We start from the raw sequence: 21,931 nt of genomic DNA, 5'->3' as shown, positions 1-21,931 counted from the left end.
CTAATGATAAACCTAACCCTAACACAAACCCTAACCCTAACACCAAAGCCTAGCAAAAACCTTAACACTAACTCTCACCCTAACTCTAACACTAACCCGAAACCGAATCATGCACCTAACCCTAAGCCTAAACCAAACCTAACCATGACCAGAACCGCAAGGCCTAACCGGAACCCTCACCCAAACCCTAACCCTAAACTACACCTCTAACCCCTAACGCCTTATCATAACGGTAATCCTAACCCTAACCAACCCTAACCCTAAAACTAACCCTCACCCCAACCACAAAGCCTAACACAACCATGACCCTAACCCTAAACGTAACACTAAACTTAACCCTAACCTTAAATCTAATCCTAACCCTAAAACTGAACACAACCCCTGAACGTAACCCTAACCCTGAACATAACCTTAACACTAACCTGAAAACAAGCCCAAACCTTAGCCATAACCCTAACCCTCACCCTATCTTAAACTTCACCCTATCCCTAACCTAAAACTCACCCTGACTTTAACCCTAACCCTCCCCATAAACCTAACCCTCACCTTAACCTTGGCCCACCTGTAACCCGAAACCTAACCCTTACAATAACTCTGACCCTAATCCTCGCCCTAAACCTAATTCTAATTCTAACCCTGACCCTAATCCTAACCTAACCTCAACCCTATCTTTAAGCCTACCATAAACTTAAACCTAACCTTAACCCTTAACCTTAACTCTAACCCTAACCCTAGCCCTAACCCTAACCTTAACGGTAACACTTACCCAGAACCCTCACCTTAACTGTAAATGTAACTCTAACTCTTACCCTAACCCTAAACTTAACCCTAATTATAACCTTAACCTAAACCTAACTGAAACAGTAACCATTAACCCTAACTCTAATCCTAATCCTTAGCCTAAAACTAACCTTAACCCTAAACCTAACCCTAACCACTGACCCTAACTCTAACCCTAACCCTGAGCCGAACCCTCACCCTTAACCAGAATTTCACCCTAAAGCATAACGCTAAGCGTACCCTAACTTCATTCAAACCCGAACCCTAAGCAAAACTAACACTAACACTACACGTAACCCTAACCCTAAACCTAACCCTAACCCTGACTCTGACCTGAACCCAAACCCCTAACCCCAACCCTCTCGCTTCACATAAACTTCTCTGTAACCCTAGCCCTAAAACTAAACGTAACACTAAATCTCCCCTAACCCTGACCGTACCATAAACGTAACCCTAACTCTAAACTCAAAACTAACCCTGACCCTAACCCTAACTCTAACCCTAATCCTAACCCTAAAACTTACCCTACACACTCAGCTTCAATGGAAACCTAGCACTAACCCTCATCTTACCATCTAAACCTAACCTCAACCCTTAACCTAACCCTATCTATAACCTTCACCTAGCCCTAAACCTAAACATGACTTAACCCTAACACTAACCCTAACCCTAAATCTAAACCTAACCTTAACCCTACACTTAATCCTAACCTAAGCTCTAACCCTAACCCCTAACGCTAACCCTAAGCTCAACCCTCACCCTTCAATTAAACTTTACCCCAGCTGTAGCCCTAACCCTAAGCCGAACCCTAAACCTGACCCTAACATTAACCCAAACACCTAACCCTAACCCTAAGCCTAATCCTAAACCTAACCCTAACCTTAACCCAAATGCCTAACCCTAACCCTAACCCTCATCCTTAACCTAAACTTCACCCTAAACCTAAGGCTAACCCTAACCCTGAAAGTAAAGCTAAGCCTTAACTATCCCCTAACTCTAGCCCTGACCCTAAACCTAATGCTAACCCTAGCCCTAACAGTAACACCCTAAAACATCAGCTTAATGGAAACTTAACACTAACCCTCCCATGAACCCCTAACCCTAACCCTACCCCGCATCCTACACCTAACCCAGACCTAAACCTAACCCTTTCTCTAACCCTAAATTAACCCTAACCTTAACTCTACCCTAACCCTAACAACAACTCTAAACCTGACCATAACCATCATCCTAAACCCTAGCACTAACTCCAACTCTAAATCTAACCCTAAGCTAGCCCTACCCTTTACCGTAAACCTAGCCTTAACCCTAACCTTACCCCTACCCAAACCCTAACGCTATACCTAACCCGAACACTAACCTTAACCCTACTCTAACCTTAAGCCTAACCCTGACTATTAACTGAAACTTCACCCTAACCCTAAGCCTAACTCTAACTCTAACCCTAACCATAACAATTACCCTAAACCCTCGCCTTAACTGTAAACCTAACCCTAACCCTCACCCTAATCCTTAACCGTATCCCCAACCCTAAACCTGACGCTATCCCCAAACTTATCCCTAACCCTAACCCTAATACGAACAGTAACCCAAATCTAACCCTAACCCTAATATTAAACCTAAACTTAAATCTACCCTAACCATAAACCTAACCCTAACACCCTAAACCTAACGTCTAACACCGTCTATAATCCTAACCCTTACCATAACCCTCACCCTTAACCTAAACTTCACACTAACCCTAAACCTAACCTAACGCTGACCCTAGACATAACGCCTAACCCTCACCGAACCCTAAACCTATCCTTAACACTAACCTGCACACAAACCCAAACCCTAGCCCTCACCATAAAAATAACCCTCACCCTATCCTGAACTTCATCCAAACACTAACCATAATCTTAACCCTAAACCTAGACCTAACCCAAACCCTAACCTTAAACCTAACTCTAAGAATAACGCTAGTCCATCTGTAACCCTAAACCGAACACTTACAATAGCCCTGAACCTAACCCTAAAATAATCCTAATCCTAACCCTAGACCTAATCCTAACCCTACCCCTAACCCTGACCCTAAATAGAACACTAAGTCTAACCCTCAACATGGACCTAAACCTAATTCTTACCCTACACCTAACCCTAATCCTAAACCAAACCCTAACTCTGACTATAACCCTAATCGTAACAATTACCCTAAACCCTCACCTTAACTGGAAAACTAACCGTAACCCGCACCCTAAATCCTAACCGTATCCCACAACCCTAACCCTAATGCTATCCCTAACCCTAACCCTAACATTAACCTGAAACCCCTGAGCCCTAATGATAAACCTAACCCTAACACAAACCCTAACCCTAACACCAAAGCCTAGCAAAAACCTTAACACTAACTCTCACCCTAACTCTAACACTAACCCGAAACCGAATCATGCACCTAACCCTAAGCCTAAACCAAACCTAACCATGACCAGAACCGCAAGGCCTAACCGGAACCCTCACCCAAACCCTAACCCTAAACTACACCTCTAACCCCTAACGCCTTATCATAACGGTAATCCTAACCCTAACCAACCCTAACCCTAAAACTAACCCTCACCCCAACCACAAAGCCTAACACAACCATGACCCTAACCCTAAACGTAACACTAAACTTAACCCTAACCTTAAATCTAATCCTAACCCTAAAACTGAACACAACCCCTGAACGTAACCCTAACCCTGAACATAACCTTAACACTAACCTGAAAACAAGCCCAAACCTTAGCCATAACCCTAACCCTCACCCTATCTTAAACTTCACCCTATCCCTAACCTAAAACTCACCCTGACTTTAACCCTAACCCTCCCCATAAACCTAACCCTCACCTTAACCTTGGCCCACCTGTAACCCGAAACCTAACCCTTACAATAACTCTGACCCTAATCCTCGCCCTAAACCTAATTCTAATTCTAACCCTGACCCTAATCCTAACCTAACCTCAACCCTATCTTTAAGCCTACCATAAACTTAAACCTAACCTTAACCCTTAACCTTAACTCTAACCCTAACCCTAGCCCTAACCCTAACCTTAACGGTAACACTTACCCAGAACCCTCACCTTAACTGTAAATGTAACTCTAACTCTTACCCTAACCCTAAACTTAACCCTAATTATAACCTTAACCTAAACCTAACTGAAACAGTAACCATTAACCCTAACTCTAATCCTAATCCTTAGCCTAAAACTAACCTTAACCCTAAACCTAACCCTAACCACTGACCCTAACTCTAACCCTAACCCTGAGCCGAACCCTCACCCTTAACCAGAATTTCACCCTAAAGCATAACGCTAAGCGTACCCTAACTTCATTCAAACCCGAACCCTAAGCAAAACTAACACTAACACTACACGTAACCCTAACCCTAAACCTAACCCTAACCCTGACTCTGACCTGAACCCAAACCCCTAACCCCAACCCTCTCGCTTCACATAAACTTCTCTGTAACCCTAGCCCTAAAACTAAACGTAACACTAAATCTCCCCTAACCCTGACCGTACCATAAACGTAACCCTAACTCTAAACTCAAAACTAACCCTGACCCTAACCCTAACTCTAACCCTAATCCTAACCCTAAAACTTACCCTACACACTCAGCTTCAATGGAAACCTAGCACTAACCCTCATCTTACCATCTAAACCTAACCTCAACCCTTAACCTAACCCTATCTATAACCTTCACCTAGCCCTAAACCTAAACATGACTTAACCCTAACACTAACCCTAACCCTAAATCTAAACCTAACCTTAACCCTACACTTAATCCTAACCTAAGCTCTAACCCTAACCCCTAACGCTAACCCTAAGCTCAACCCTCACCCTTCAATTAAACTTTACCCCAGCTGTAGCCCTAACCCTAAGCCGAACCCTAAACCTGACCCTAACATTAACCCAAACACCTAACCCTAACCCTAAGCCTAATCCTAAACCTAACCCTAACCTTAACCCAAATGCCTAACCCTAACCCTAACCCTCATCCTTAACCTAAACTTCACCCTAAACCTAAGGCTAACCCTAACCCTGAAAGTAAAGCTAAGCCTTAACTATCCCCTAACTCTAGCCCTGACCCTAAACCTAATGCTAACCCTAGCCCTAACAGTAACACCCTAAAACATCAGCTTAATGGAAACTTAACACTAACCCTCCCATGAACCCCTAACCCTAACCCTACCCCGCATCCTACACCTAACCCAGACCTAAACCTAACCCTTTCTCTAACCCTAAATTAACCCTAACCTTAACTCTACCCTAACCCTAACAACAACTCTAAACCTGACCATAACCATCATCCTAAACCCTAGCACTAACTCCAACTCTAAATCTAACCCTAAGCTAGCCCTACCCTTTACCGTAAACCTAGCCTTAACCCTAACCTTACCCCTACCCAAACCCTAACGCTATACCTAACCCGAACACTAACCTTAACCCTACTCTAACCTTAAGCCTAACCCTGACTATTAACTGAAACTTCACCCTAACCCTAAGCCTAACTCTAACTCTAACCCTAACCATAACAATTACCCTAAACCCTCGCCTTAACTGTAAACCTAACCCTAACCCTCACCCTAATCCTTAACCGTATCCCCAACCCTAAACCTGACGCTATCCCCAAACTTATCCCTAACCCTAACCCTAATACGAACAGTAACCCAAATCTAACCCTAACCCTAATATTAAACCTAAACTTAAATCTACCCTAACCATAAACCTAACCCTAACACCCTAAACCTAACGTCTAACACCGTCTATAATCCTAACCCTTACCATAACCCTCACCCTTAACCTAAACTTCACACTAACCCTAAACCTAACCTAACGCTGACCCTAGACATAACGCCTAACCCTCACCGAACCCTAAACCTATCCTTAACACTAACCTGCACACAAACCCAAACCCTAGCCCTCACCATAAAAATAACCCTCACCCTATCCTGAACTTCATCCAAACACTAACCATAATCTTAACCCTAAACCTAGACCTAACCCAAACCCTAACCTTAAACCTAACTCTAAGAATAACGCTAGTCCATCTGTAACCCTAAACCGAACACTTACAATAGCCCTGAACCTAACCCTAAAATAATCCTAATCCTAACCCTAGACCTAATCCTAACCCTACCCCTAACCCTGACCCTAAATAGAACACTAAGTCTAACCCTCAACATGGACCTAAACCTAATTCTTACCCTACACCTAACCCTAATCCTAAACCAAACCCTAACTCTGACTATAACCCTAATCGTAACAATTACCCTAAACCCTCACCTTAACTGGAAAACTAACCGTAACCCGCACCCTAAATCCTAACCGTATCCCACAACCCTAACCCTAATGCTATCCCTAACCCTAACCCTAACATTAACCTGAAACCCCTGAGCCCTAATGATAAACCTAACCCTAACACAAACCCTAACCCTAACACCAAAGCCTAGCAAAAACCTTAACACTAACTCTCACCCTAACTCTAACACTAACCCGAAACCGAATCATGCACCTAACCCTAAGCCTAAACCAAACCTAACCATGACCAGAACCGCAAGGCCTAACCGGAACCCTCACCCAAACCCTAACCCTAAACTACACCTCTAACCCCTAACGCCTTATCATAACGGTAATCCTAACCCTAACCAACCCTAACCCTAAAACTAACCCTCACCCCAACCACAAAGCCTAACACAGCCATGACCCTAACCCTAAACGTAACACTAAACTTAACCCTAACCTTAAATCTAATCCTAACCCTAAAACTGAACACAACCCCTGAACGTAACCCTAACCCTGAACATAACCTTAACACTAACCTGAAAACAAGCCCAAACCTTAGCCATAACCCTAACCCTCACCCTATCTTAAACTTCACCCTATCCCTAACCTAAAACTCACCCTGACTTTAACCCTAACCCTCCCCATAAACCTAACCCTCACCTTAACCTTGGCCCACCTGTAACCCGAAACCTAACCCTTACAATAACTCTGACCCTAATCCTCGCCCTAAACCTAATTCTAATTCTAACCCTGACCCTAACCCTAACCTAACCTCAACCCTATCTTTAAGCCTACCATAAACTTAAACCTAACCCTAACCCTTAACCTTAACTCTAACCCTAACCCTAGCCCTAACCTTAACCTGAACGGTAACACTTACCCAGAACCCTCACCTTAACTGTAAATGTAACTCTAACTCTTACCCTAACCCTAAACTTAACCCTAATTATAACCTTAACCTAAACCTAACTGAAACAGTAACCCTTAACCCTAACTCTAATCCTAATCCTTAGCCTAAAACTAACCTTAACCCTAAACCTAACCCTAACCACTGACCCTAACTCTAACCCTAACCCTGAGCCGAACCCTCACCCTTAACCAGAATTTCACCCTAAAGCATAACGCTAAGCGTACCCTCACTTCATTCAAACCAGAACCCTAAGCAAAACTAACACTAACACTACACGTAACCCTAACCCTAAACCTAACCCTAACCCTGACTCTGACCTGAACCCAAACCCCTAACCCCAACCCTCTCGCTTCACATAAACTTCTCTGTAACCCTAGCCCTAAAACTAAACGTAACACTAAATCTCCCCTAACCCTGACCGTACCATAAACGTAACCCTAACTCTAAACTCAAAACTAACCCTGACCCTAACCCTAACTCTAACCCTAATCCTAACCCTAAAACTTACCCTACACACTCAGCTTCAATGGAAACCTAGCACTAACCCTCATCTTACCATCTAAACCTAACCTCAACCCTTAACCTAACCCTACCTATAACCTTCACCTAGCCCTAAACCTAAACATGACTTAACCCTAACACTAACCCTAACCCTAAATCTAAACCTAACCTTAACCCTACACTTAATCCTAACCTAAGCTCTAACCCTAACCCCTAACGCTAACCCTAAGCTCAACCCTCACCCTTCAATTAAACTTTACCCCAGCTGTAGCCCTAACCCTAAGCCGAACCCTAAACCTGACCCTAACATTAACCCAAACACCTAACCCTAACCCTAAGCCTAATCCTAAACCTAACCCTAACCTTAACCCAAATGCCTAACCCTAACCCTAACCCTCATCCTTAACCTAAACTTCACCCTAAACCTAAGGCTAACCCTAACCCTGAAAGTAAAGCTAAGCCTTAACTATCCCCTAACTCTAGCCCTGACCCTAAACCTAATGCTAACCCTAGCCCTAACAGTAACACCCTAAAACATCAGCTTAATGGAAACTTAACGCTAACCCTCCCATGAACCCCTAACCCTAACCCTACCCCGCATCCTACACCTAACCCAGACCTAAACCTAACCCTTTCTCTAACCCTTAATTAACCCTAACCTTAACTCTACCCTAACCCTAACAACAACTCTAAACCTGACCATAACCATCATCCTAAACCCTAGCACTAACTCCAACTCTAAATCTAACCCTAAGCTAGCCCTACCCTTTACCGTAAACCTAGCCTTAACCCTAACCTTACCCCTACCCAAACCCTAACGCTATACCTAACCCGAACACTAACCTTAACCCTACTCTAACCTTAAGCCTAACCCTGACTATTAACTGAAACTTCACCCTAACCCTAAGCCTAACTCTAACTCTAACCCTAACCATAACAATTACCCTAAACCCTCGCCTTAACTGTAAACCTAACCCTAACCCTCACCCTAATCCTTAACCGTATCCCCAACCCTAAACCTGACGCTATCCCCAAACTTATCCCTAACCCTAACCCTAATACGAACAGTAACCCAAATCTAACCCTAACCCTAATATTAAACCTAAACTTAAATCTACCCTAACCATAAACCTAACCCTAACACCCTAAACCTAACGTCTAACACCGTCTATAATCCTAACCCTTACCATAACCCTCACCCTTAACCTAAACTTCACACTAACCCTAAACCTAACCTAACGCTGACCCTAGACATAACGCCTAACCCTCACCGAACCCTAAACCTATCCTTAACACTAACCTGCACACAAACCCAAACCCTAGCCCTCACCATAAAAATAACCCTCACCCTATCCTGAACTTCATCCAAACACTAACCATAACCTTAACCCTAAACCTAGACCTAACCCAAACCCTAACCTTAAACCTAACTCTAAGAATAACGCTAGTCCATCTGTAACCCTAAACCGAACACTTACAATAGCCCTGAACCTAACCCTAAAATAATCCTAATCCTAACCCTAGACCTAATCCTAACCCTACCCCTAACCCTGACCCTAAATAGAACACTAAGTCTAACCCTCAACATGGACCTAAACCTAATTCTTACCCTACACCTAACCCTAATCCTAAACCAAACCCTAACTCTGACTATAACCCTAATCGTAACAATTACCCTAAACCCTCACCTTAACTGGAAAACTAACCGTAACCCGCACCCTAAATCCTAACCGTATCCCACAACCCTAACCCTAATGCTATCCCTAACCCTAACCCTAACATTAACCTGAAACCCCTGAGCCCTAATGATAAACCTAACCCTAACACAAACCCTAACCCTAACACCAAAGCCTAGCAAAAACCTTAACACTAACTCTCACCCTAACTCTAACACTAACCCGAAACCGAATCATGCACCTAACCCTAAGCCTAAACCAAACCTAACCATGACCAGAACCGCAAGGCCTAACCGGAACCCTCACCCAAACCCTAACCCTAAACTACACCTCTAACCCCTAACGCCTTATCATAACGGTAATCCTAACCCTAACCAACCCTAACCCTAAAACTAACCCTCACCCCAACCACAAAGCCTAACACAACCATGACCCTAACCCTAAACGTAACACTAAACTTAACCCTAACCTTAAATCTAACCCTAACCCTAAAACTGAACACAACCCCTGAACGTAACCCTAACCCTGAACATAACCTTAACACTAACCTGAAAACAAGCCCAAACCTTAGCCATAACCCTAACCCTCACCCTATCTTAAACTTCACCCTATCCCTAACCTAAAACTCACCCTGACTTTAACCCTAACCCTCCCCATAAACCTAACCCTCACCTTAACCTTGGCCCACCTGTAACCCGAAACCTAACCCTTACAATAACTCTGACCCTAATCCTCGCCCTAAACCTAATTCTAATTCTAACCCTGACCCTAACCCTAACCTAACCTCAACCCTATCTTTAAGCCTACCATAAACTTCAACCTAACCCTAACCCTTAACCTTAACTCTAACCCTAACCCTAGCCCTAACCCTAACCTGAACGGTAACACTTACCCAGAACCCTCACCTTAACTGTAAATGTAACTCTAACTCTTACCCTAACCCTAAACTTAACCCTAATTATAACCTTAACCTAAACCTAACTGAAACAGTAACCCTTAACCCTAACTCTAATCCTAATCCTTAGCCTAAAACTAACCTTAACCCTAAACCTAACCCTAACCACTGACCCTAACTCTAACCCTAACCCTGAGCCGAACCCTCACCCTTAACCAGAATTTCACCCTAAAGCATAACGCTAAGCGTACCCTCACTTCATTCAAACCCGAACCCTAAGCAAAACTAACACTAACACTACACGTAACCCTAACCCTAAACCTAACCCTAACCCTGCCTCTGACCTGAACCCAAACCCCTAACCCCAACCCTCTCGCTTCACATAAACTTCTCTGTAACCCTAGCCCTAAAACTAAACGTAACACTAAATCTCCCCTAACCCTGACCGTACCATAAACGTAACCCTAACTCTAAACTCAAAACTAACCCTGACCCTAACCCTAACTCTAACCCTAATCCTAACCCTAAAACTTACCCTACACACTCAGCTTCAATGGAAACCTAGCACTAACCCTCATCTTACCATCTAAACCTAACCTCAACCCTTAACCTAACCCTATCTATAACCTTCACCTAGCCCTAAACCTAAACATGACTTAACCCTAACACTAACCCTAACCCTAAATCTAAACCTAACCTTAACCCTGCACTTAATCCTAACCTAAGCTCTAACCCTAACCCCTAACGCTAACCCTAAGCTCAACCCTCACCCTTCAATTAAACTTTACCCCAGCTGTAGCCCTAACCCTAAGCCGAACCCTAAACCTGACCCTATCATTAACCCAAACACCTAACCCTAACCCTAAGCCTAATCCTAAACCTAACCCTAACCTTAACCCAAATGCCTAACCCTAACCCTAACCCTCATCCTTAACCTAAACTTCACCCTAAACCTAAGGCTAACCCTAACGCTGAAAGTAAAGCTAGGCCTTAACTATCCCCTGACTCTAGCCCTGACCCTAAACCTAATGCTAACCCTAGCCCTAACAGTAACACCCTAAAACATCAGCTTAATGTAAACTTAACACTAACCCTCCCATGAACCCCTAACCCTAACCCTACCCCGCATCCTACACCTAACCCAGACCTAAACCTAACCCTTTCTCTAACCCTAAATTAACCCTAACCTTAACTCTACCCTAACCCTAACAACAACTCTGAACCTGACCATAACCATCATCCTAAACCCTAGCACTAACTCCAACTCTAAATCTAACCCTAAGCTAGCCCTACCCTTTACCGTAAACCTAGCCTTAACCCTAACCTTACCCCTACCCAAACCCTAACGCTATACCTAACCCGAACACTAACCTTAACCCTACTCTAACCTTAAGCCTAACCCTGACTATTAACTGAAACTTCACCCTAACCCTAAGCCTAACTCTAACTCTAACCCTAACCATAACAATTACCCTAAACCCTCGCCTTAACTGTAAACCTAACCCTAACCCTCACCCTAATCCTTAACCGTATCCCCAACCCTAAACCTGACGCTATCCCCAAACTTATCCCTAACCCTAACCCTAATACGAACAGTAACCCAAATCTAACCCTAACCCTAATATTAAACCTAAACTTAAATCTACCCTAACCATAAACCTAACCCTAACACCCTAAACCTAACGTCTAACACCGTCTATAATCCTAACCCTTACCATAACCCTCACCCTTAACCTAAACTTCACACTAACCCTAAACCTAACCTAACGCTGACCCTAGACATAACGCCTAACCCTCACCGAACCCTAAACCTATCCTTAACACTAACCTGCACACAAACCCAAACCCTAGCCCTCACCATAAAAATAACCCTCACCCTATCCTGAACTTCATCCAAACACTAACCATAACCTTAACCCTAAACCTAGACCTAACCCAAACCCTAACCTTAAACCTAACTCTAAGAATAACGCTAGTCCATCTGTAACCCTAAACCGAACACTTACAATAGCCCTGAACCTAACCCTAAAATAATCCTAATCCTAACCCTAGACCTAATCCTAACCCTACCCCTAACCCTGACCCTAAATAGAACACTAAGTCTAACCCTCAACATGGACCTAAACCTAATTCTTACCCTACACCTAACCCTAATCCTAAACCAAACCCTAACTCTGACTATAACCCTAATCGTAACAATTACCCTAAACCCTCACCTTAACTGGAAAACTAACCGTAACCCGCACCCTAAATCCTAACCGTATCCCACAACCCTAACCCTAATGCTATCCCTAACCCTAACCCTAACATTAACCTGAAACCCCTGAGCCCTAATGATAAACCTAACCCTAACACAAACCCTAACCCTAACACCAAAGCCTAGCAAAAACCTTAACACTAACTCTCACCCTAACTCTAACACTAACCCGAAACCGAATCATGCACCTAACCCTAAGCCTAAACCAAACCTAACCATGACCAGAACCGCAAGGCCTAACCGGAACCCTCACCCAAACCCTAACCCTAAACTACACCTCTAACCCCTAACGCCTTATCATAACGGTAATCCTAACCCTAACCAACCCTAACCCTAAAACTAACCCTCACCCCAACCACAAAGCCTAACACAGCCATGACCCTAACCCTAAACGTAACACTAAACTTAACCCTAACCTTAAATCTAACCCTAACCCTAAAACTGAACACAACCCCTGAACGTAACCCTAACCCTGAACATAACCTTAACACTAACCTGAAAACAAGCCCAAACCTTAGCCATAACCCTAACCCTCACCCTATCTTAAACTTCACCCTATCCCTAACCTAAAACTCACCCTGACTTTAACCCTAACCCTCCCCATAAACCTAACCCTCACCTTAACCTTGGCCCACCTGTAACCCGAAACCTAACCCTTACAATAACTCTGACCCTAATCCTCGCCCTAAACCTAATTCTAATTCTAACCCTGACCCTAACCCTAACCTAACCTCAACCCTATCTTTAAGCCTACCATAAACTTAAACCTAACCCTAACCCTTAACCTTAACTCTAACCCTAACCCTAGCCCTAACCCTAACCTTAACGGTAACACTTACCCAGAACCCTCACCTTAACTGTAAATGTAACTCTAACTCTTACCCTAACCCTAAACTTAACCCTAATTATAACCTTAACCTAAACCTAACTGAAACAGTAACCCTTAACCCTAACTCTAATCCTAATCCTTAGCCTAAAACTAACCTTAACCCTAAACCTAACCCTAACCACTGACCCTAACTCTAACCCTAACCCTGAGCCGAACCCTCACCCTTAACCAGAATTTCACCCTAAAGCATAACGCTAAGCGTACCCTCACCTCATTCAAACCAGAACCCTAAGCAAAACTAACACTAACACTACACGTAACCCTAACCCTAAACCTAACCCTAACCCTGACTCTGACCTGAACCCAAACCCCTAACCCCAACCCTCTCGCTTCACATAAACTTCTCTGTAACCCTAGCCCTAAAACTAAACGTAACACTAAATCTCCCCTAACCCTGACCGTACCATAAACGTAACCCTAACTCTAAACTCAAAACTAACCCTGACCCTAACCCTAACTCTAACCCTAATCCTAACCCTAAAACTTACCCTACACACTCAGCTTCAATGGAAACCTAGCACTAACCCTCATCTTACCATCTAAACCTAACCTCAACCCTTAACCTAACCCTATCTATAACCTTCACCTAGCCCTAAACCTAAACATGACTTAACCCTAACACTAACCCTAACCCTAAATCTAAACCTAACCTTAACCCTACACTTAATCCTAACCTAAGCTCTAACCCTAACCCCTAACGCTAACCCTAAGCTCAACCCTCACCCTTCAATTAAACTTTACCCCAGCTGTAGCCCTAACCCTAAGCCGAACCCTAAACCTGACCCTAACATTAACCCAAACACCTAACCCTAACCCTAAGCCTAATCCTAAACCTAACCCTAACCTTAACCCAAATGCCTAACCCTAACCCTAACCCTCATCCTTAACCTAAACTTCACCCTAAACCTAAGGCTAACCCTAACCCTGAAAGTAAAGCTAAGCCTTAACTATCCCCTAACTCTAGCCCTGACCCTAAACCTAATGCTAACCCTAGCCCTAACAGTAACACCCTAAAACATCAGCTTAATGGAAACTTAACACTAACCCTCCCATGAACCCCTAACCCTAACCCTACCCCGCATCCTACACCTAACCCAGACCTAAACCTAACCCTTTCTCTAACCCTAAATTAACCCTAACCTTAACTCTACCCTAACCCTAACAACAACTCTGAACCTGACCATAACCATCATCCTAAACCCTAGCACTAACTCCAACTCTAAATCTAACCCTAAGCTAACCCTACACTTTACCGTAAACCTAGCCTTAACTCTAACCTTACCCCTACCCAAAACCTAACGCTATACCTAACCCGAACACTAACCTTAACCCTACTCTAACCTTAAGCCTAACCCTGACTATTAACTGAAACTTCACCCTAACCCTAAGCCTAACTCTAACTCTAACCCTAACCATAACAATTACCCTAAACCCTCGCCTTAACTGTAAACCTAACCCTAACCCTCACCCTAATCCTTAACCGTATCCCCAACCCTAAACCTAACGCTATCCCCAAACTTATCCCTAACCCTAACCCTAATACGAACAGTAACCCAAATCTAACCCTAACCCTAATATTAAACCTAAACTTAAATCTACCCTAACCATAAACCTAACCCTAACACCCTAAACCTAACGTCTAACACCGTCTATAATCCTAACCCTTACCATAACCCTCACCCTTAACCTAAACTTCACACTAACCCTAAACCTAACCTAACGCTGACCCTAGACATAACGCCTAACCCTCACCGAACCCTAAACCTATCCTTAACACTAACCTGCACACAAACCCAAACCCTAGCCCTCACCATAAAAATAACCCTCACCCTATCCTGAACTTCATCCAAACACTAACCATAACCTTAACCCTAAACCTAGACCTAACCCAAACCCTAACCTTAAACCTAACTCTAAGAATAACGCTAGTCCATCTGTAACCCTAAACCGAACACTTACAATAGCCCTGAACCTAACCCTAAAATAATCCTAATCCTAACTCTAGACCTAATCCTAACCCTACCCCTAACCCTGACCCTAAATAGAACACTAAGTCTAACCCTCAACATGGACCTAAACCTAATTCTTACCCTACACCTAACCCTAATCCTAAACCAAACCCTAACTCTGACTATAACCCTAATCGTAACAATTACCCTAAACCCTCACCTTAACTGGAAAACTAACCGTAACCCGCACCCTAAATCCTAACCGTATCCCACAACCCTAATGCTATCCCTAACCCTAACCCTAACATTAACCTGAAACCCCTGAGCCCTAATGATAAACCTAACCCTAACACAAACCCTAACCCTAACACCAAAGCCTAGCAAAAACCTTAACACTAACTCTCACCCTAACTCTAACACTAACCCGAAACCGAATCATGCACCTAACCCTAAGCCTAAACCAAACCTAACCATGACCAGAACCGCAAGGCCTAACCGGAACCCTCACCCAAACCCTAACCCTAAACTACACCTCTAACCCCTAACGCCTTATCATAACGGTAATCCTAACCCTAACCAACCCTAACCCTAAAACTAACCCTCACCCCAACCACAAAGCCTAACACAACCATGACCCTAACCCTAAACGTAACACTAAACTTAACCCTAACCTTAAATCTAACCCTAACCCTAAAACTGAACACAACCCCTGAACGTAACCCTAACCCTGAACATAACCTTAACACTAACCTGAAAACAAGCCCAAACCTTAGCCATAACCCTAACCCTCACCCTATCTTAAACTTCACCCTATCCCTAACCTAAAACTCACCCTGACTTTAACCCTAACCCTCCCCATAAACCTAACCCTCACCTTAACCTTGGCCCACCTGTAACCCGAAACCTAACCCTTACAATAACTCTGACCCTAATCCTCGCCCTAAACCTAATTCTAATTCTAACCCTGACCCTAACCCTAACCTAACCTCAACCCTATTTTTAAGCCTACCATAAACTTAAACCTAACCCTAACCCTTAACCTTAACTCTAACCCTAACCCTAGCCCTAACCCTAACCTGAACGGTAACACTTACCCAGAACCCTCACCTTAACTGTAAATGTAACTCTAACTCTTACCCTAACCCTAAACTTAACCCTAATTATAACCTTAACCTAAACCTAACTGAAACAGTAACCCTTAACCCTAACTCTAATCCTAATCCTTAGCCTAAAACTAACCTTAACCCTAAACCTAACCCTAACCACTGACCCTAACTCTAACGCTAACCCTGAGCCGAACCCTCACCCTTAACCAGAATTTCACCCTAAAGCATAACGCTAAGCGTACCCTCACTTCATTCAAACCCGAACCCTAAGCAAAACTAACACTAACACTACACGTAACCCTAACCCTAAACCTAACCCTAACCCTGACTCTGACCTGAACCCAAACCCCTAACCCCAACCCTCTCGCTTCACATAAACTTCTCTGTAACCCTAGCCCTAAAACTAAACGTAACACTAAATCTCCCCTAACCCTGACCGTACCATAAACGTAACCCTAACTCTAAACTCAAAACTAACCCTGACCCTAACCCTAACTCTAACCCTAATCCTAACCCTAAAACTTACCCTACACACTCAGCTTCAATGGAAACCTAGCACTAACCCTCATCTTACCATCTAAACCTAACCTCAACCCTTAACCTAACCCTATCTATAACCTTCACCTAGCCCTAAACCTAAACATGACTTAACCCTAACACTAACCCTAACCCTAAATCTAAACCTAACCTTAACCCTACACTTAATCCTAACCTAAGCTCTAACCCTAACCCCTAACGCTAACCCTAAGCTCAACCCTCACCCTTCAATTAAACTTTTCCCCAGCTGTAGCCCTAACCCTAAGCCGAACCCTAAACCTGACCCTAACATTAACCCAAACACCTAACCCTAACCCTAAGCCTAATCCTAAACCTAACCCTAACCTTAACCCAAATGCCTAACCCTAACCCTAACCCTCATCCTTAACCTAAACTTCACCCTAAACCTAAGGCTAACCCTAACCCTGAAAGTAAAGCTAACCCTTAACTATCCCCTAACTCTAGCCCTGACCCTAAACCTAATGCTAACCCTAGCCCTAACAGTAACACCCTAAAACATCAGCTTAATGGAAACTTAACACTAACCCTCCCATGAACCCCTAACCCTAACCCTACCCCGCATCCTACACCTAACCCAGACCTAAACCTAACCCTTTCTCTAACCCTAAATTAACCCTAACCTTAACTCTACCCTAACCCTAACAACAACTCTGAACCTGACCATAACCATCATCCTAAACCCTAGCACTAACTCCAACTCTAAATCTAACCCTAAGCTAGCCCTACCCTTTACCGTAAACCTAGCCTTAACCTTAACCTTACCCCTACCCAAACCCTAACGCTATACCTAACCCGAACACTAACCTTAACCCTACTCTAACCTTAAGCCTAACCCTGACTATTAACTGAAACTTCACCCTAACCCTAAGCCTAACTCTAACTCTAACCCTAACCATAACAATTACCCTAAACCCTCGCCTTAACTGTAAACCTAACCCTAACCCTCACCTTAATCCTTAACCGTATCCCCAACCCTAAACCTAACGCTATCCCCAAACTTATCCCTAACCCTAACCCTAATACGAACAGTAACCCAAATCTAACCCTAACCCTAATATTAAACCTAAACTTAAATCTACCCTAACCATAAACCTAACCCTAACACCCTAAACCTAACGTCTAACACCGTCTATAATCCTAACCCTTACCATAACCCTCACCCTTAACCTAAACTTCACACTAACCCTAAACCTAACCTAACGCTGACCCTAGACATAACGCCTAACCCTCACCGAACCCTAAACCTATCCTTAACACTAACCTGCACACAAACCCAAACCCTAGCCCTCACCATAAAAATAACCCTCACCCTATCCTGAACTTCATCCAAACACTAACCATAACCTTAACCCTAAACCTAGACCTAACCCAAACCCTAACCTTAAACCTAACTCTAAGAATAACGCTAGTCCATCTGTAACCCTAAACCGAACACTTACAATAGCCCTGAACCTAACCCTAAAATAATCCTAATCCTAACCCTAGACCTAATCCTAACCCTACCCCTAACCCTTACCCTAAATAGAACACTAAGTCTAACCCTCAACATGGACCTAAACCTAATTCTTACCCTACACCTAACCCTAATCCTAAACCAAACCCTAACTCTGACTATAACCCTAATCGTAACAATTACCCTAAACCCTCACCTTAACTGGAAAACTAACCGTAACCCGCACCCTAAATCCTAACCGTATCCCACAACCCTAACCCTAATGCTATCCCTAACCCTAACCCTAACATTAACCTGAAACCCCTGAGCCCTAATGATAAACCTAACCCTAACACAAACCCTAACCCTAACACCAAAGCCTAGCAAAAACCTTAACACTAACTCTCACCCTAACTCTAACACTAACCCGAAACCGAATCATGCACCTAACCCTAAGCCTAAACCAAACCTAACCATGACCAGAACCGCAAGGCCTAACCGGAACCCTCACCCAAACCCTAACCCTAAACTACACCTCTAACCCCTAACGCCTTATCATAACGGTAATCCTAACCCTAACCAACCCTAACCCTAAAACTAACCCTCACCCCAACCACAAAGCCTAACACAGCCATGACCCTAACCCTAAACGTAACACTAAACTTAACCCTAACCTTAAATCTAACCCTAACCCTAAAACTGAACACAACCCCTGAACGTAACCCTAACCCTGAACATAACCTTAACACTAACCTGAAAACAAGCCCAAACCTTAGCCATAACCCTAACCCTCACCCTATCTTAAACTTCACCCTATCCCTAACCTAAAACTCACCCTGACTTTAACCCTAACCCTCCCCATAAACCTAACCCTCACCTTAACCTTGGCCCACCTGTAACCCGAAACCTAACCCTTACAATAACTCTGACCCTAATCCTCGCCCTAAACCTAATTCTAATTCTAACCCTGACCCTAACCCTAACCTAACCTCAACCCTATTTTTAAGCCTACCATAAACTTAAACCTAACCCTAACCCTTAACCTTAACTCTAACCCTAACCCTAGCCCTAACCCTAACCTGAACGGTAACACTTACCCAGAACCCTCACCTTAACTGTAAATGTAACTCTAACTCTTACCCTAACCCTAAACTTAACCCTAATTATAACCTTAACCTAAACCTAACTGAAACAGTAACCTTTAACCCTAACTCTAATCCTAATCCTTAGCCTAAAACTAACCTTAACCCTAAACCTAACCCTAACCACTGACCCTAACTCTAACCCTAACCCTGAGCCGAACCCTCACCCTTAACCAGAATTTCACCCTAAAGCATAACGCTAAGCGTACCCTCACTTCATTCAAACCCGAACCCTAAGCAAAACTAACACTAACACTACACGTAACCCTAACCCTAAACCTAACCCTAACCCTGACTCTGACCTGAACCCAAACCCCTAACCCCAACCCTCTCGCTTCACATAAACTTCTCTGTAACCCTAGCCCTAAAACTAAACGTAACACTAAATCTCCCCTAACCCTGACCGTACCATAAACGTAACCCTAACTCTAAACTCAAAACTAACCCTGACCCTAACCCTAACTCTAACCCTAATCCTAACCCTAAAACTTACCCTACACACTCAGCTTCAATGGAAACCTAGCACTAACCCTCATCTTACCATCTAAACCTAACCTCAACCCTTAACCTAACCCTATCTATAACCTTCACCTAGCCCTAAACCTAAACATGACTTAACCCTAACACTAACCCTAACCCTAAATCTAAACCTAACCTTAACCCTACACTTAATCCTAACCTAAGCTCTAACCCTAACCCCTAACGCTAACCCTAAGCTCAACCCTCACCCTTCAATTAAACTTTACCCCAGCTGTAGCCCTAACCCTAAGCCGAACCCTAAACCTGACCCTAACATTAACCCAAACACCTAACCCTAACCCTAAGCCTAATCCTAAACCTAACCCTAACCTTAACCCAAATGCCTAACCCTAACCCTAACCCTCATCCTTAACCTAAACTTCACCCTAAACCTAAGGCTAACCCTAACCCTGAAAGTAAAGCTAACCCTTAACTATCCCCTAACTCTAGCCCTGACCCTAAACCTAATGCTAACCCTAGCCCTAACAGTAACACCCTAAAACATCAGCTTAATGGAAACTTAACACTAACCCTCCCATGAACCCCTAACCCTAACCCTACCCCGCATCCTACACCTAACCCAGACCTAAACCTAACCCTTTCTCTAACCCTAAATTAACCCTAACCTTAACTCTACCCTAACCCTAACAACAACTCTGAACCTGACCATAACCATCATTCTAAACCCTAGCACTAACTCCAACTCTAAATCTAACCCTAAGCTAGCCCTACCCTTTACCGTAAACCTAGCCTTAACCCTAACCTTACCCCTACCCAAACCCTAACGCTATACCTAACCCGAACACTAACCTTAACCCTACTCTAACCTTAAGCCTAACCCTGACTATTAACTGAAACTTCACCCTAACCCTAAGCCTAACTCTAACTCTAACCCTAACCATAACAATTACCCTAAACCCTCGCCTTAACTGTAAACCTAACCCTAACCCTCACCCTAATCCTTAACCGTATCCCCAACCCTAAACCTAACGCTATCCCCAAACTTATCCCTAACCCTAACCCTAATACGAACAGTAACCCAAATCTAACCCTAACCCTAATATTAAACCTAAACTTAAATCTACCCTAACCATAAACCTAACCCTAACACCCTAAACCTAACGTCTAACACCGTCTATAATCCTAACCCTTACCATAACCCTCACCCTTAACCTAAACTTCACACTAACCCTAAACCTAACCTAACGCTGACCCTAGACATAACGCCTAACCCTCACCGAACCCTAAACCTATCCTTAACACTAACCTGCACACAAACCCAAACCCTAGCCCTCACCATAAAAATAACCCTCACCCTATCCTGAACTTCATCCAAACACTAACCATAACCTTAACCCTAAACCTAGACCTAACCCAAACCCTAACCTTAAACCTAACTCTAAGAATAACGCTAGTCCATCTGTAACCCTAAACCGAACACTTACAATAGCCCTGAACCTAACCCTAAAATAATCCTAATCCTAACCCTAGACCTAATCCTAACCCTACCCCTAACCCTTACCCTAAATAGAACACTAAGTCTAACCCTCAACATGGACCTAAACCTAATTCTTACCCTACACCTAACCCTAATCCTAAACCAAACCCTAACTCTGACTATAACCCTAATCGTAACAATTACCCTAAACCCTCACCTTAACTGCAAAACTAACCGTAACCCGCACCCTAAATCCTAACCGTATCCCACAACCCTAACCCTAATGCTATCCCTAACCCTAACCCTAACATTAACCTGAAACCCCTGAGCCCTAATGATAAACCTAACCCTAACACAAACCCTAACCCTAACACCAAAGCCTAGCAAAAACCTTAACACTAACTCTCACCCTAACTCTAACACTAACCTGAAACCGAATCATGCACCTAACCCTAAGCCTAAACCAAACCTAACCATGACCAGAACCGCAAGGCCTAACCGGAACCCTCACCCAAACCCTAACCCTAAACTACACCTCTAACCCCTAACGCCTTATCATAACGGTAATCCTAAAC

At 43.6% G+C, this 21,931-nt stretch overlaps 1 long non-coding RNA gene across 8 annotated transcripts in view; it reads right to left on the bottom strand.

The window, feature by feature from the left end:
* LOC135230109 (uncharacterized) overlaps positions 1-21,931 on the bottom strand; it is a 30,849-nt gene extending 8,918 nt beyond the window's left edge. For 2 of the 8 annotated variants that reach the window (XR_010320760.1, XR_010320765.1), the window contains exon 1: positions 1-21,931. This exon is cut by the window's left edge. This is a non-coding gene — a long non-coding RNA (uncharacterized LOC135230109). The other 6 variants (XR_010320767.1, XR_010320766.1, XR_010320761.1 and 3 more) reach the window with 6 other exon arrangements.

Source organism: Loxodonta africana, unplaced genomic scaffold (genome assembly GCF_030014295.1).
Source record: "Loxodonta africana isolate mLoxAfr1 unplaced genomic scaffold, mLoxAfr1.hap2 scaffold_777, whole genome shotgun sequence".
Classification (NCBI taxonomy): Eukaryota; Metazoa; Chordata; class Mammalia; order Proboscidea; family Elephantidae; genus Loxodonta; species Loxodonta africana.
This window is presented reverse-complemented; position numbering and strand designations above follow the sequence as displayed.